Source organism: Mus caroli, unplaced genomic scaffold (genome assembly GCF_978045245.1).
Source record: "Mus caroli unplaced genomic scaffold, Mus_caroli_1 scaffold_1, whole genome shotgun sequence".
NCBI lineage: Eukaryota > Metazoa > Chordata > Mammalia > Rodentia > Muridae > Mus > Mus caroli.
The window spans coordinates 67,542,221-67,556,057 of NW_028227256.1; the positions used below are offsets into that span (position 1 = coordinate 67,542,221).

The following is a 13,837-nucleotide window of genomic DNA, read 5'->3' on the forward strand; positions in this document are numbered from 1 at the left end:
CTTCGTTCTTCTTGAGTTTCATGCGTTTAACAAATTGTATCTTATATCTTGGGTATCCTAAGTTTTTGGGCTAATATCCACTTATCAGTGAGTACATATTGTGTGAGTTCCTTTGTGAATATGTTACCTCACTCAGGATGATGCCCTCCAGATCCATCCATTTGCCTAGGAATTTCATAAATTCATTCCTTTTAATAGCTGAGTAGTACTCCATTGTGTAAATGTACCACATTTTCTGTATCCATTCCTCTGTTGAGGGGCATCTGGGTTCTTTCCAGCTTCTGGCTATTATAAATAAGGCTGCTATGAACATAGTGGAGCATGTGTCCTTCTTACCTGTTGGAACATCTTCTGGATATATGCCCAGGAGAGGTATTGCTGGATCCTCTGGTAGTATTATGTCCAATTTTCTGAGGAACCGCCAAACTGATTTCCAGAGTGGTTGAGCAGGAACTGTTTAATGACACATAAATTAGACAATAAAGAGCAGGTTAGACTGTTGGGTGCTATTTAGCTATCTTTTCCTACAAGTTAAATCTGATGTGATTTACTGATAAAAACTGGATTCATTAGGCTAACAAATATTTTAGTTGACTATATTCCCTTATAGACATGCCTCTGTTTCCAATAATAAAAAGTATTTACAGATAGCATATTTTTGAAATTAATTTGTTGTTCCAAATTTTTCATTCAGTCTCTGTTCCTGTCTAAACCATCTAATGTCTCCAATTAGAAATCTATGGTCTTCTGAAATAACTCTGAAATAGCAATTCCCCTAACTGCCCTTTGCTTGTCCAAGTTGTTCTCAGACCAGGAAACCATTTATTCTTAACTATATCTAAGTATACATCTTAGCACTGTTAGCTAGATTCCCATTGTTAGGACTAAATTTTAAACAGTGCAACACTTACCTGAGAGCAGTGGTTCTCAACTTTCTTAATGCTGTGATCCTTATTAAGTACAGTTCCTCATTTTGCCATGACTGACAATCATAAAAAATTATTTCATTGCTACTTCATACTATTATTTTACTACTCTTATGAATTATAATGTAAATATCTGATATGCAGGATACCTGATATTTGACCTCTGTGGGTGTCAAGACTGGCAGGTTGACAATTGCTACTCTAGACCCTTTGAGAAAAGGATCACCATTTTCACAGGTCAATAAGAGCTGGGTCTTTAGGAAAGGTATCTCTTTCTTCTCCCCTCTCCCCATAAAAGCAGACTTTGTATTTACATATGATCACCAAGGAGTAGAACATCTCAGGTTGTTCCCTTCTTTCTATCATGGCTCAGTGCCCTTTGTCCTCTGATAAACCTTCTGGAATCGTTTTGTACCATCATGTCCAGTCTACAGTTCTCAATGCTGCTCAAAAAGATCTTCAGGTGGTTGAATTTTATTTCTAATCTCCACCTTATTAATTCCACTGCAAGAAATCCCAACTTAGTATTTGCCCTTATCATACATACAGCCTTTTTATGGGTAGAGTCAATGTCCTTTGCACCTTGGACCTTCTCATTTCTCAAACTCATCTCACCTCTGACATATGGTAGATGGATAAGCAAGTGCAGCAAATGAATCAATAATTGGCTTTTATGTAGAACCCCTTTGAAATAACCTAATTCCAATTACATTGACTCATTATCTAGTGCACACAGCCATTAAAGCAAGGTTTAGAAGGCATACCTTGGAATGAAAAGCAAGCTAGAAGCCTTACAGAAGTATCCTTTCCTCTCTTGCATCCTCTAGGGATTTATACAATTCACCTATTCATTCAGTCACACAATGCCTCTAGATACTCTTCTGAATCCAGCCAGCTGTGTCTGATAAAAGTCATCTGATATCAAAATGCAAATCAGTCATCATCAAAAATGCATAATAGAGACCTGCAGTTTATATAACCTCTACTAACATTTATTCTATGTGAAAGAGAGATGCATTCCACAGCACACACATAATTAAATGTAAATGTATGCTGGAAATCTCATAATCATGAAAAATACATAACCTGATGGACTACTTATATTTGGCAACCTTTTCCTTCCAATATCTGTCTTAATATTCAAGAGTTGATTAGAAATTATAGCCACAGTCTCAACTCTTTCTATGAAATATATATAGGAGTAGGTCTGGAAAATTTATTTTGCTTCAACTATACACAGAGATGGATAATTACATCTTTCTGAAAAAGTGAAGCCATTAGAGCCTATCTAACCTTTTGCCTTGACATTGGTAGATTTTGATTCTGTGAACTATTATGCTGTTATTTGAAGGTGCCCACCCATTTTCTATGCACCATTGATATTCTTATAACATTGAGAAGCAGTATCAGCAAATGGAGCTTTATCGTTTGGTTTAGCACTCTTTTTAGTGACCACATTTTCAAAAGAATAACAGTTTTCCTGAAGAAGAACGAAGACCAAAGTGTGGACACTTTGCCCCTTCTTAGAATTGGAAACAATAACCCATGGAAGGAGTTACAGAGACAAAGTTTGGAGCTGAGACAAAAGGATGGACCATCTAGAGACTGCTATATCCAGGGATCCATCCCATAATTAGCCTCCAAACAATGACACTATTGCATACACTAGCAAGCGTTTGCTGAAAGGACCCTGATATAGCTGTCTCTTGTGAGACAATGCCGGGGCCTAGCAAACACAGAAGTGGATGCTCACAGTCAGCTATTGGATGGATCACAGGGCCCCCAATGGAGGAGCTAGAGAAAGTATCCAAGGAGCTAAAGAGATCTGCAACCCTGTAGGTGCAACAATATTATGAATTAACCAGTACCCCGGAGCTCTTGACTCTAGCTGCATATGTATCAAAAGAGGGCCTAGTCGGCCATCACTGGAAAGAGAGGCCCATTGGACTTGCCAACTTTATATGCCCCAGAGTACAGGGGAACGCCAGGGCCAAAAAGTGGGAATGGGTGGGTAGGGAAGTGGGGGGGGGGGATGGTATGGGGGACTTTTGGGATAGCATTGGAAATTTAATTGAGGAAAATATGTAATAAAAAAAGAATAACAGTTTTCCTACTTAGCTCCTTTTTTTTGATTTATCTACATCTACTCTAAGTAACAAAATTAATTTAAAAATTCAATACAAATTATAGGAAATTCTTTGAAGTGTTACTTTAGCTGAAGAGAAAAGGCATATGACTACTTTAAGACTTTGGCAGTTAATTGTTTTATAGACCATGCACCTTATCTTACCTAAGCACAGGAGCTTTAGTGACTGAAATTATTGAAAGTGTCATGTGCAGCTTCACAAAAGCACTGTGATGGCCAGGGTCAGTTAATAACATCAAAACTGACTCTTGGGTAGAAGTCTTAGAAGTTCATATCCTAGGGGCATCAGACTCACACAGTCAAATGTCACATCTTAATGTTCTCTCAACTTGAGTCAAAGATATAAAGTAGTAGAGATGGGAAATGGTTTCAAGTTTCAATAATAGAATTCTATGTTTCCCTGACTGCATTGCTCAGCCAGTTAGGAAATGGGGACATTAGTGAAGTTAAGGGCTGAAGTCTGATTTTTCTTTCTATCTATTAACTTTCTTCAGAAATGAGATAGGACTGTACCCCACACTGACGACAATTAGCATGTAACTTTTATCACCTCACCTGTCAAGGTATTCTGAGTGGGTAGGCACCTTGTGGTCCTCTCAAAATCTCTGCAAGTATGGTCTGTGCTCTCGATGTTATGGGAAGGTGGAGGCACCTGCAAAGCTGACTCCTTACCATTGCTTGTCAATATTGCAGGAAGGCTTAGGTTAGCCTGCCAAATTCAGGTTCTCCGTGTCAAGAAAATAGAGGGCAATTGGAACTGTTTTCAGTTAAGAGCCTAATAAAATTGTACTGAATTCTGCTTCTTTATCAGTCTCTAAATTCTAATTTAGACCAAGAACTGTCTCAAGTCTAATCACTCAACTTCCCCAAACATTCCATTTGAAATACAAGCAAATCAAGAATGAAATGCATTTCTTTACATTTCTCTTACCTGTTAATGAGAAATCAAAAATATAACAAGATGGTTTATAACATAAATATCTAAGTAAAATGATCCAAAATCCATGCTTTTAAAAGTCACCATAATTCAAGTTCATAGTCTTCATAGATTAAAAATACTCTCAAAATCTGTGGTGATTTCTGTAAGATTATATTGTCTCCTGATCAGAAAATAAGAGTTATATACTTGGGTCAGCTAAAAAATTATTAGCGCATCAATTACTTTTTCCTGTTGACAAAATAAAAACTTACTTCAGGAATGACTTGCTGGTTTAAAAAGATGAATTATCTGAAACTTAAGACATGGAAAAAAATCAATAACTACAAAGATAAATGTTTGAGGTCATAATGAGAACCTTCTATTTAAAATTTTAAGAGACCAGGTCATCAGCAGAACTTATAGAAATTTTCAGGTCACAGAGACTAGAAAAGAAACCCCGTTCTGTTGTCTTCAAGCACCTGTCTGTTTAGAGTGAGAAATGAATTTTAATCAATTTGTTTGCAGAAAACAGTTCCAAAAGTGAATATTATTGTAGGTGTATTAGTAATCACGGAAGCCCCTACTATTATATGCTCATTATCTTTTCAATAGTCATTTGAAATGAAGTAGAACTTTGAACAAAAATAAGTTATTTATAAAACAAGTAATCCAATGTTTATATATAAAATATTATGAAAGTACAGTAGTTTGTTTAGGAAATACATTCTCTCTATATTAAAGATTCCTGAAATGAACCTAAAGAACCTGTCATAGAGTTTTGAGTTCATATGTTAATGTGAATCACTTTATTAATTACCTATATTTATGGGTAAAACAAAGAATGATTCTATGATATTTTCAACATGCAAGTAAAGCCATCAATGGTTACTATATATTCTAAACAATTAATTTCTGCTATTATATGTTTTCTGTATCAAGCTTATGTATTTTATAAACCACTTCCTTGGTGGTTTGATTGCATTGTTTTATAGTATTAATTATGATCTTCAGCACATGTCATTGATATTTATCAGCAAGTCATTTCCCAAAAATATGTTTTTTTTTTTCCCTAGGCTGTTTTTCTATGGGCAAAGGGGAGTTTACTGGTTTTTGTAGTTGGCCATCAGTGGAAAGGGAGGCCCATGGGTCTTGCAAACTTTATATGCCTCAGTACAAGGGAACGCCAGGGCCAAGAAGTGGGAGTGGGTGGGTAGGGGAGTGGGTGGGGGGAGGGTATGGGGAACTTTTGGGATAGCATTGGAAATGTAAATGAAGAAAATACCTAATTTTTAAAAAAAGAAAAGAAAATGTCTGTGTTCCCATAGTCTTTCTCTGAAGATGTATTCATTGGAGTTGTGATCTCTGCTTAGGGCCCAAGTATATTGACTAGGCAAACCTAGAAGTGAATGGAAATGAAGGCTTCTCTCAGATATGCACACTCAGCTTATGACTTGGGCCAGATTTTGTCAACAAGATACCCAGGTCATAGATCTCACAGAACTATAGGGAAGCACAATGTGGTTGCCAGTAATGTTTTAAACTTCAATTTGTAACTCTTTGTTAAGTGTAAGTATATGGATTTTTGCCAAATTAGTGTGTGTGCCAGAAGGCACGCACACATAGAGACAGGAGGCTAACATTTAGCATGTTTCTCCGATGGTCTCCCCCATTTTTATATGCAGTCTGTCTGGAACTGGCTCTCACCAATTTAGGTAAAAAGCCAGCCAGTGTGTTTCAAGGGATCAACGTGTCTTTATATTGGTGTGCTGGGATAAAAATTGCATAACCACATCAGACATTTTTGTGTTCTCCTTGCATGTACATCTAGCCCTTTACAACTGAGCTATCTCCCTAGCCTCACATTTAGAAATTTACAGTCATTTATAAATACATTTATGCCTTTTTAATCACACATATTCTGTATCACACCAAATCCTACTGAAGTAACTTTCCTGAGCATTCGCTCAGTCAGCTACAAATGCATCGGAACTGAAAGAAAGACTCCAAGACCAATCAAGTATTGAAAATAAATACTTAAATTGGATATATCTGAAATAATTACATTTTTATATATAACACCCTGGATCTGTATCCATATGAAAATTGGAGACTTGACCTATTATTTATCAGCTCCCAATGCAATTATAAGTAGATTTAATTGGCGTCAGGATTAAAGGCTTACTTACTAGTGTGTAACTAATTAATAGAATTTTCAGCTCACTCAGCATGTGACTTCTTCAACGATAAGCCGAAGTTCTAAGAAAAAAAATGAAGACTTAAAATGACTATGCATATAATTTTCAAATTACTCTCCATATTTGTACAGAAATTAAGAAACTGAGCTTTGTAGTTTGTGAAGCTCTGCTATGAAGCAAAGTAAAGAAATAAGTTTTAAAGTTAATGATCACTGGTAAACAATTATTGTAAGTCTAATTTGTACTATTAAAATTATCTGGATCACAAAAACATTTTAGTTAAGTGTTCAAAAGTTACATAAAATTCCGTAGCACGCTTGTGAAAAGGACATTATGACTATCACTGCTTTATTAGTGTTTAAGAACATTAAAATTATATTTTATTGTAATGTTCTCTCCTCATGACTAAGTACTTGGTTTTTGTCTTTTGCTTTCACCACTTTTTCTTTTAGAGCATTTAGCTTTGTTTTCAAGAGGATTTTTTTTCTAGAAGTTTCTGTCAACTTGTCTTATCTATCATCTTCTATATGATTCTTTAACCCAAGTCAATCAAATCAACTTATCCACTTCCTTTCCTCATCATTTAATTTCCATTTCTGTGAGAATTTCATATCCATCCACCTCCCCCTCTGACTACTTTCTGTGCCCCCAACTCACTCTCAAATCCATAACATCCTTTTTAGTAGTTATTGTTATAAGTATATAAGTATATTTACATATGCATATAAAAATACAGCCTTCTGATCCTGTTTACTGTTGTTTTTTCATATACATATGGTCAGGGTTGGCTGATTGGTATTGGATAATCTATCAGAGTTTATCCCTGGAGAGGATTGATTTTCACTCTCCAGTAGAGAGACTATCTTATGTCTGGATGGATGTGACACATACCTGTCAATAATAAATCTGATGGCCCATGGCTTAGTCAGGAAATAGGAGGTGGAAAATCCAGGAAGAGAGAAAGTTCTGGGATAGAGCCAGGTGGGAGATTTGCCCAGGAAGATGTAATGAGAAGGACACATGGTACCTGAGCACAGGTAACCAACCACATGGAAGAATGTAGGTTAAATAAATGGGATATTTTAAGTTATTTATAGTCACAGTAGAGCCCACATATATGGCCAAAGTATTTGCGAATATATTTTGGGTCTGAGATTTATTTCTAGGACCGTGGGGCTGGGAGGAAGAACTGGACTCAACATCCACACTCTCCTAGAAGCCTGAATTGTGTATAGCTCTTCATCTATGGAAAGACCCTTATGAAATTTCTACCATCCACATCAGCAATGTCAGCTGGTGCTAACATTGAGCAAGTCTTGCTTAGGTGACCATACTTATGATATTTTATGGGTGTAGTAGCTTCTTCATAGGCCTCTATAGAAGGTAAAATTTCTTGGGAGGTGTCAATAGTCTTGGTCCTCTTCCTCTGGCAATCAATTTACCCTCTATCCTACAACGTTCCCTCAGTTTTATGTATAAGGGTCATTTGTATTGGAGACACATCATCTGACACTGGAAAAACTTTGTCAGCTCTTGTCTGGATTCGGCGTGGTTATGGATTTCTATTATGGCCTTCATCTCCTGCACGAAGAAGCTTCTTCCAGTGGGAAATACACTTACCATGGGCACAAGTATTTAGAATGCAGTTAGAAGTTATACTGGTTGAGAAAAGGTGCTGTAGTAGGTTCTTTACATTACATGACCTCATCAGCCATGGGTGGCTGGCTAGGTTCACAGTACCAAACATGAGCTCCTCCTTTGTGAGCCAGGTACGAGTGTTGGTTTTTACTTTTCTCCCTTGGCAATGTGTGTGGAATACTATTCGAGATACTATGAGAGTTAGTCCTCGGAGAGGAGGCTTCCAAGTCAATTCCAGCTAAATTCCTGCAAGCCCTGTGTCTAAACTATGGAGCATTATCAATAATAGAGTATAATCTTTAAGAGCTAAGAAGCTGTGAAGGCCAAGACCAATAGCCTATATCATTTTGGGAGTTTCTATGTAGTCTCTGGCCAAGGACTTCAAGGAAGGTTCCCCAGGCCTGGCACTAGTATTTTGTTTAATAGTCCATGATTCTTAGCAGGAGTATTGCAATTCCTAATATATGATTTTATTTAAAATTTTCATTTAGTTACACTTTTACATTCATATATATTATATATGTATTTTAAATAAACAAAAATTGTTTCTATTTTTTCAAGCATGCTTTCTCAGTTATTAATCTACCCTACCTCTCTTTCCCTCTGTATTTTGCCCTTCTTGTTCTATTTCAAATTGAACGCCCTCATTTTTCCATTTGCCTCTTCATAGCATCTGAATCCCCTTATCCCCCTTTCTGGAGCTCCTTCTGCCCCACCACCCAGGACCTCTCTATTTTCCTTGTTTCTGAAGTTACTGAAGGTTATATACTCATCTAAATATAGAGTGGCGGGATACACAAATTAGAGAAAGCATGTGATGTTTGTCTTTCTGGGTCTGGTCTATCTCACTAATGCTTTCTATCCATTAATCTGAAAAGTTTATGATTTGATTTTGTTTATACAGGAATAGAATTTTATAGTCTATATGAATTCATTTTACTATCCATTCGTCAGTTGAAGGACATTTAGGTTGTTTTCATTTCCTAACTGTGGTGAACAGAGCAGCAGTGAACATGACTGAGGAGGTAACTGTGGCGTAGAATGTCACATCCTTTATGTATGTTCCAAGGAGGGGTGTAGCTGGGTCAAATGATAAATTAGCTTTTGCAGGATTGCCCACACTGGTTTCCATAATGGGTGTACCACTTTGCAATCCCACCAGCATCCCTGCCAGTGTTTGTTAGTTGTTTTCTTGCTCTTAGCCATTCTGACTGATATAAAGTAACATCTCACAGTAATTTTAATTTGTATTTCCCTCAATTCTAAGGATACTGATCATTTTAAATAGATTTTCTTCTTTTGAGAGCTCTTATATTTGTTCCCCAAATTTGTTTTAAATTTGGGTCATTTATGCTTGTTTTGATTTCTTTGTATATTAATCACCTGTCATATACTTAACTGATTTAACTGGTAATGATCCTATTCCACTGTCACTGGGTTTGTCACTGGCTTGATTGTTTCCTTTCCTGTATAGAAGCTTTTTGTTTGTTTGGTTAGGTTTTTTGTTTGTTTGTTTGTTTGTTTTGTTTTGTTTTGTTTTTGGCTTTAATTCCTAAGCAAATATAGAGTCCTATTCACAAAGTCCTTTCTTCCGCTTACGTCTTGTAGGTTATGCCTCTTTATTAGCAGTTGAAATGTTTCATGATTCATGTTGAAGTCTTTGATCCATTTGTTTAATATTTGTACTGGGTGATATATATGAGTCTAATTTCATTTTTCTACATATAAACAGCAAGTTTCCCAAGAACCATTTGTTAACGATGCTGTCTTTTCACCAGTCTATATTTTTGACAACTTTTTCAAATATACAATGACTATAGTCAGCTGTGTGCATTCATGTTCAAGCCATCTATTTTGTTGCATACACGTATATCTCTCTCTTCATAACTAAACTTTCATAGCTGGTTGTCCACAACTATACAATATGTGCACACATTGTTCACTTTGATGTCACCAATGGCCACTGCTCCTGGATTCCAGTGTCCTTCAACTATTATTGTTTGGCTGTGTGTTCCAAGTATAAATTATGCATGCTGTTCAGCGCCACCTGTAAAACTTTCCTTATGCATGCTGTTGTATAATTGCCAAATTACTTACAAGGCTATTATTCTGGCTGCACAGCTGCACTCTGAAATCATACACTTTGGATTTATATATAAATTTATGTAGATACTTGTAATATGTACACAGCCCCAAAGTGTGGGTCCTCCTTACATCCTGCAGTTCTCCTAATAGCTGTGTGTGTCTTAGCCAACATCCTTTGTCCCCAGCCTCTGAAGATAGCTTTGTCTTAAATGCCAATGTACCAACATTTTAAGGAACCAAACCCTAAAAATTTTGAACTTTCATAATGTGAGAAGACACTGAGCATTTTTCCTGCATATAACAAAAATAATTATCGATATTTGTAGGGAAAACTTGTAAACAATCAGAATTTTTTTCCACTGGGAAAATGAACTATATTGACTCAAAATAACCTATTTCTCATACATTAAGAATGTATCTTTTCATTTTATAGATTATACTGAACATAAATTCTGGTGTGTATACAAAGCTACTGCTGACCATCTACTAGTGAAATCTAAGGCCATTTCAGGTCAACTCAACAGAGTTTTTCCTCTTCACATTATTTATTCCTATCAATGTTTTATTAATTTTGACAATTTTACTTTCTCTTGGATGGGATTATAGCCCTAAGCAGAAAAAACTTCTTTATGTGTTCAGACACCCTCCAGTAAGAGCCTGAAGCATAACATCATTAAAAATCAGTTTTATGAATTGTGTTCTAGAATATATGTGTTTAGATAAGCTATGACAACTACCAACAAATTTCTAGTATCTGTCCCCATGTGTATGTGTTGGAGTTGTGTCATACTTACTCTGTGATATTTAGGACATTCCAAGGATCCAGCAGATGCCATTCATGTGTGTCTGTAGGGGCCTCTCTGCTGACAAAGAAAATGGGAAGAGGGTGTGAGTCTTATATCTGTATAATTTGGGGAGTTATTTATAAAAAATAGTCATCTATTTTTTTTCTCTTGAGAATATGTCACAGTTTTTACTTTATATATAGGTTTACTTGGTTGAATGTTTTTCGATTTGATTAAAAACAGTGTTAAGGCTCCCTTAATTCTGTGAATTATTTTTCCTCAAGGGTATTAACTGATATTGTTTTAGTAAGCTTTTGGTTTTGATGAATTTGAATTTGAGTTTACTTTGCTTGTATCTGATGAAATTACAGCCATAGATTTGAGGAAACATTAGATATGCATATATAAACCCGTTGATATATAGATTATATGCCTTAGCATGTGTATGTGTATTTTGCTTCTGTGCTGCCTTGTATATAAACATATCTACACTTACAAACACCACACAAACACACTTATGATATGTATTTTTCCCAAATTCTATGTTATTGCTTCCTTTGAAAAACTACAACTACAAATTTCCACACCTGTGTTTTATTTACTCACATTATACGGAATGAGGTTCCCATTATCTATACAAAGAAGAAATAACTCAATATCCTCAATATCTTGTGTTCTGCAAAGTGTTCATTATCCTTCATGTTTTATCTGCATATTAGTGTGTGTGTGTGTGTGTGTGTGTGTGTGTGTTTTGGAGTTTTGGGTTGCTTGTTTGGTTATTGTCTTCCTTGATTTTAATTTTATTACTAGTTCCTATGGGGAGTTTGAATGTGTAGGTAAGGGTGTTTCTAAAGGTTGGCATTTTGATATTTACCACAGCAGAATAGAATTCCCATAATTCTCGTCTTAATTTTCTAAGTAAATTTCTGGGTTTTCTGGTGAGCAACATACATGGACAATTGTATGATGAAGCAGTTGATCTTTGAGCAAATATTTTATAATGAAATTTAAAGACCTGATGGTTCTTCAATCTTATTGGTAAAGAATAATGTCTTATTAAACATGTGATGTATAATTTTTCAATGCAAAGAAAGATAATAAATGTATTTATCTGGGATAAAGTATTTATTACTTTATTTTAATAGATTTTTATTCTAATTATTGGATAAAGTTATCCAATTGCAAATTTTTTTTCATAATCTTGGGTACTGAAGAAATGTAATTTTAAAATAACTTCTAAAATCAACTTAATTTTTATAATAAACTTATGCTATCGGGTAGGAGAGCTTAATCTGAAAACTATCCTCTTCCTAAAGCTTATATTTACATTCTATCAGAAAAAAATCCTATAGGTATAAAACAGAAAATAGTTTAGTCTTTGATCTATTTAACTACATGTGCCCACAAAATGTTCATTATTCCAATGTGTGTTTGTATCTGTATAGGGCTTGTCTTCCTCTTTTATGCTCAGAAATTCTTGAAGTCTCTCTGGACTGACTCCCAGGATCTCCTTTAGAGAGTCCTTGTTTCTAAGCCAGCGATTTATCTGTTTCCTATGTTTGGTGCTTTACTCTTATATATAAAGCCTATGTATCTCCATGTCCTCCTCCCTCTGAAGATTCAGTGTAACATAACTTAGCATCTATTTCTTCATCCTGGCAACAGGAGTGCAGAAAGCTCAGAGGTCTTACTACTTTGCTGAAGTTCTAATGAGATTATAGCAACTGTCCTGGAGCCTTGCAAAACTACTTGGGTCAGCCCATCATTCCTCTAACCCCTAACCAAAGCAACCCACCATCCCTGATACACATACAAATATTTAACTGCTACTCCTACTCACAGTGAGTACGGTTTTAAAAAGCACTCCCTGTCCATAATCCATCTCCCTGAAGAAGGACTTTCTAGTCAGGTGGCTAAAGTTTCAAGTTTTCTATTTATTTGGGGGTTTAGAATTTAATCCCAACATTTCACTCCTCCCCCTTTCCTTCCTTCCAACTCTTCCCACATAAACTTCCCCACCCTTCTCCAATTTATGACCTCTTTTTCAACATTTGATATTGTATACACACACACACACACACACACACACACACACACACACGTATATTCCTAAATATAACCTTCTCTGTCCACATTAAGTGACCTTCATATATGTTTTCAGGGGGACCATATGTCACTGGACAGCCATGTATGTGGTGTGCTCTTCCCTGGAGAAGCCCATCTCTCTTAGTTGTCTAAGAGTTCTCTGTGTAGGGTTGAAGTCTCATGAGCTTTCCCCTATGAAGGTTAGCACGTTTGTTTATGTCGTCCTTGTCCAGCTCACATTTGGGTGGCCATGCTCATGAGACTTTAGAGGTGTAGCTTCTGATGTTACAAAGAGACACATCTGAGAACAAACTGCCTGATTGTCTGGCTCTTACCGTCTTCCTGCCCCTTCTTCAAAACTCTATACTCTAAGACCCTTGGGTATTAGACTTATGAAAAACATAAGGGAATAAAAATCTAGCTTAAAGGGAAAACACCATAATACAGACAGGCATAGAATATGAAAAGGAACAGATAAAACACAATGGAATATTCTATACAACATAACTTTTATTTACATATGTATAGAAGTAATATATATTATTAATTTTTCTAAGATTTTGCTAGTACTTGATCAGTTTCTTAATCATGTACTTTTTCTTCTGCCCACAATATTGAAAATTAAAATCAAATTATAGTTATAAATATATATATAATTTTAATTAAATTTTGAAGATTATTGTATATTCTAAGTTACCTTTTTTTTAATTTTTAATGTTTTTTATTACGTATTTTCCTCAATTACATTTCCAATGCTATCCCAAAAGTCCCCCATACCCCCCCCCACTTCCCTACCCACCCATTCCCATTCTTTTGGCCCTGGCATTCCCCTGTATTGGGGCATATAAAGTTTGCAAGTCCAATGGGCCTCTCTTTCCAGTGATGGCCGACTAGTTACCTCACCTATAATTGTTATTCTAGCTGACTTGAGTTCTTTCTTTTATGTTTCAATGTAATTTTGATGCAAGTATTAAATGGCAAATGTTGGTAAAGTAGACCATCTGTCTAATCCAAGGCATATGCTGAATTATGAGACAGCATCTCTCTAAGTATGATTG

At 35.8% G+C, this 13,837-nt stretch overlaps 1 protein-coding gene across 4 annotated transcripts in view; it reads left to right on the forward strand.

Annotated features, from left to right (window-relative positions):
* The window catches only part of Spag16 (sperm associated antigen 16), a 945,274-nt gene that overhangs the window by 794,176 nt on the left and 137,261 nt on the right, over nucleotides 1-13,837 (forward strand). The gene's annotated exons all lie outside the window — the stretch shown is intronic.